Consider the following 3,964-nt stretch of genomic DNA (forward strand, 5'->3'; position numbering starts at 1 on the left):
GTTTTTTGCTCTGGGGCGGGAACGGAGACAAAAGAACGGAGAGCGCTGACGATCCCCGACCCCCCCCTTTTGTTTTTTTTTTTTTTTGCCCGATTTGTTTTTCGCCGTTTGTCTGGCGACGCGGCGCTCGCAAAAACGGTCCCGGCGGGCGCTCGCCGGCGGCGGCCTCCTCTGAGGCTCGGCGCCCTAGAAACGCAGCCGCCGCGGTGGCCCGAGTTCACATGGAAACCGCGCGTCTTCGTCCGCCGCATCGGGAGAACGTGTTGCCGTGGTAACCCACGCCCCAAAGAAGCAATTACAGGTGTTGACCACATAAAAAAAAAAAAAAAAGTTGCGCCAACAGCTCCGGTGAATCGAATGGGAGGAAAATAAAGAACACAAACAAAAATATCTTTCCAAAGAGCGCAGCAAAACAAGGAACAAATGAATCGAATTTGAAACAACACAAAAGCAAACATTGAAAAAAATAATATCGACCCACACGCAAATAGTTTCATATTCTCAATGGAATAACGATCCCTCATCGATTACACTCGCAGCCGACACATTTTCCACATCCGTATTTAACACGGATCAGATATATAATAAGCTTAGGGCACAAAACACGCAGGCAGGTGTCCGTTTCCGCTTCTTCACGGACACCGTTGTCGCTTTCCACAAGTCACTTTTAGGCTCGTACATGACAGAATCAATAATAAATCCACAATCACGACAACGCTGATGTTGGTATTCTTAAACCCCCCCCCCCACAAAAAAAGTTTTTTTGAATAGAGGCGCACTCACCTCGAGTGTCAGCGGCAGGTGATGAGCTGGCGCAAGACTTTCGCTCTCGCTCGGCTCCTCTCTTGTCCTGGCGACGCCGCTCGGGGCGGCAAAAGAGGGCGTGGACGCACTCACCTGAAAAACATCAGCAATTAGTGACTGTGGGGGTGGGGGACGCTGTTCAAAAGCAGTATTGCCACATTCGTACGAGCTTGTTGAGGTGACCCAAAACAAGCAGCAGGTTAGCAAATAACACGAAATGTTCTTCAAAAAAAAAAAAAGTGAGAATCGAAGGCGTTTATTGCCACTTTTTCGCTGAAGGTGACCGTCAAACTAAACATCAAACAAAACAATTTGCTATTTCAAGCGTCCGCATAGCCTCGGCGACGAGAAAACTATCCCGCGAGAGGGAAACCGCCGAGGCACGCGGCTAACGATTAGCATCTGAGTGGCAGAGAGCGGCGGCGACCCCGGAAAGTCACGTGAACGCGAGTGAAACACGCGTAGACGGTCGATCGCAGGCATATAAGAGAAGAAAACCTTGATTTGTCTCACCATGGAGAAATTGCCAATTTACAGCAGCAAAATGATGAAAGGGAGAAAGTCAAAGACAAAAAGTATAGAAATAAATATCCAATAGAAATATAAGCGATAGAATAACTCCTCATCCTGCGCAAAGAAGCACCGATATCGCTGCCGTACTGAGAAGCCCAGAGAGGAGCGAAGCCTCCGGGACGCCGTCTCCAAACGTCCGTCCGATACTGCCCCCGGGTGGACAAAGCGAGGGGGATGTAGCAGATTTGTCTCCTCCAAGCAGTTTTTCCTCCCTTCTTTTTCCCCCCCCCCATTCTTTGTTGATGTCAATTCTTCAGTTTCGGTTCGAAAACATTTTTTTGGGGGGGGGGGGGGGGTTGGATTGACTTAATCCCTTCATTTCATCATGTGTACTTTTCCATGACTTTGGTTGACAAAATAGGCCCGACTTCTTATGAAACCTCGGTAGATGATGACATGACCCAGAAAACGGCGTTGCATCACTACTTTTTTTTTTTGCAAACTTGGTGAGCAAACTGGCATTTGTACAAAGTGAAAGTGCCTTTGCTCACTTGACTGAACATTTCGTTGCTGGTAGGTGCTATTTTCTACGCGGGGCCTTTGGTTTCGGTCAAACACAATGCGAAATCGGAGACCCCCCCCCCCCCCCCCCCCCCCCCCACCATGCACAACAATTCGGCCTTTGTGAGCAACGCGACACAAAAGACACCCGTTGGCGTGCGAGCGTTTTGCGTCACGCCGGCAAGATCGTCGTTGCTATTTTGTTTTTTTTCAAAGGAGGCACGTTGCGAATTGGGGACGGAGAATACTCGGAAGGCCTCCTCAATCCCACCGACAAGCTTTACCTGCGCAAAAAGCCGAGTCCGGGGGCGGCCGAGGCAGGCTCTCCTATCCTCGGCGGGGTGCGTTCCCACTCCGGAGGAATCCACGCTGCTCAGGTCTATTCAGGGGTGCCGCGCAGGAGGGTCCGTCCGGTAGGCCGGATGTGAGATTCGGGGGCAGCGGCGTGGCTTTCGTCCCGGTTCCGGAACAGCGGACCGGCTCTTTTGTTCCGCACGCGGAGAGAACGTGGAGAATTGCCGGTAGCGGCTCTGTCCTGAGTAAGTTGTCAAGACTGGGACCATGCCGTGCGTCCCAGAGGGTCGTCTGGGGGCCGTGAACCTGATCCACAAAAAAAAAAAACGAAAACAAAAGAACAAATCATCTTCCCCGATTGCATCAAGGTAGAAAGTAAGCAGAGAAAGCTGCCAAGTGCTTACTTGTCGTAGTTGTGTCCTCGATGCATTTCTTCCACTCGGGGGTCTCCCTCCCTGCAGGCCGCGGGAGGGGGTCGTCCGACAAGATCAGGCCGTCCAACTTGACGATGCAGTCGCCAAGTTGGCCACTAGATGTCACTCGAGCATCGAGGCATGCCCGACGCATGACGGCTGCCGACACCTTGGAGCGTACGGAGGACGTGCAAATCTTAAAAAGAAAAAAAAATATCATAATAATAATACTAATAATCCCCGCATGTTGCATGTTATGTAAAGAGCAGGCTCTGTCTGGCACCCGAAAGTAAAAAAAAAAGAGCACTTGGCCTGCCACCTCACGGCTGGCTGGGAAGGAGTGAGTGAGTGACCGTCTTGGAATTTTCATTTCATTTGGATTTTTTTTTTTGATTTAGTTAGTTTTAATTCCATTTTTAGAGCTGCTAGTATCGTTTTTTTTTTGTTTCAACCATGCGTCTTTCTTGTGTGCAAGAATGAAAAAAAAAAAAAAACGTCCCAGTCTTGTGTAGGAGAAAATTTCAACAGAAACATTTTCCAAACAACCATCCACAAACCTCACCCAGATACCGCCTAAGGGTCCGCAGACTTTGAGTTGAAGTGCGGTGTATACCCCTTACTACTCAAGTTCGATGCATCCCAAGCCGAACATCGAAACGAGGATGGCCTTCTCGCTTTCCCGCCCTTGCTTGCCAACGTTGACAAACGTTTAAAGTGGATGTGGGACTTGGATAGGATTCAACACAGTCCAGCGTACTGCATGTTACATATATGAATAACAACAAAAGAGAAAACACGGGCAGAGTCCGACAGTTACGTCAAACGAGAAAGCGCTCCTGTCGCCTAGAATCTACGTCATTTAACGGCACGTTGTTATTGGCCGCTGCCTCAAGCCGACGTCACTCCCATGCGACACAGAGTCCGAAGGACCACCCACTCCCAGAAGGCCAAGGTGTCGTGTCAAAATCGCTCTGTTTTGAAACGTCAACCCCAAGGGGCCAAGTCGTCAATAAATTGACAAAAGACGAAAACGAAGGACGTGCGACAGTCACGTCAAACTAGAAAGCGCTCCTGTCGCCGAGAACTACGTCATTTAACGGCAAGTTGTTATTGGCCGCTGCCTCAAGCCGACGTCACTCCCATGCGACACAGAGTCCGAAGGACCACCCACTCCCGGAAGGCCGCTCGCCCTTCCTTCGTACGGCCCACGGCCAAGCTGTCGTGTCAAAATCGTTTTGAAACGTCAACCCCAAGGGGCCAAGTCGTCAATAAATTGACAAAAGACGAAAACGAAGGACGTGTGTAGGATAATTATAGTTCGTTTTAGGCAGTTTACTCAATTCAACTGTATTTCTAGAGCACTTTCAAACGGCCATCGC

The 3,964-nt window shown here is 49.8% G+C and overlaps 1 protein-coding gene across 1 annotated transcript in view; it reads right to left on the reverse strand.

Moving 5' to 3' along the window:
* The window catches only part of LOC109513097 (ice-structuring glycoprotein), a 9,372-nt gene extending 5,949 nt beyond the window's left edge, over positions 1 to 3,423 (reverse strand). The window contains exons 1-4 of the mRNA XM_019865312.1: positions 3,148 to 3,423; positions 2,577 to 2,781; positions 2,163 to 2,478; positions 784 to 897 (exon numbers count right to left, since the gene is read on the reverse strand). The gene's annotated coding sequence lies outside the window, so the exon portion shown is untranslated. The remainder of the gene's footprint in view (positions 1 to 783; positions 898 to 2,162; positions 2,479 to 2,576; positions 2,782 to 3,147) is intronic.
* Between the last annotated feature and the right edge of the window lie 541 nt (positions 3,424 to 3,964).

The sequence above is a fragment of the Hippocampus comes genome, unplaced genomic scaffold (assembly GCF_001891065.2).
Source record: "Hippocampus comes isolate QL1 unplaced genomic scaffold, H_comes_QL1_v1.1 scaffold444, whole genome shotgun sequence".
In the NCBI taxonomy this organism is placed as follows: Eukaryota; Metazoa; Chordata; class Actinopteri; order Syngnathiformes; family Syngnathidae; genus Hippocampus; species Hippocampus comes.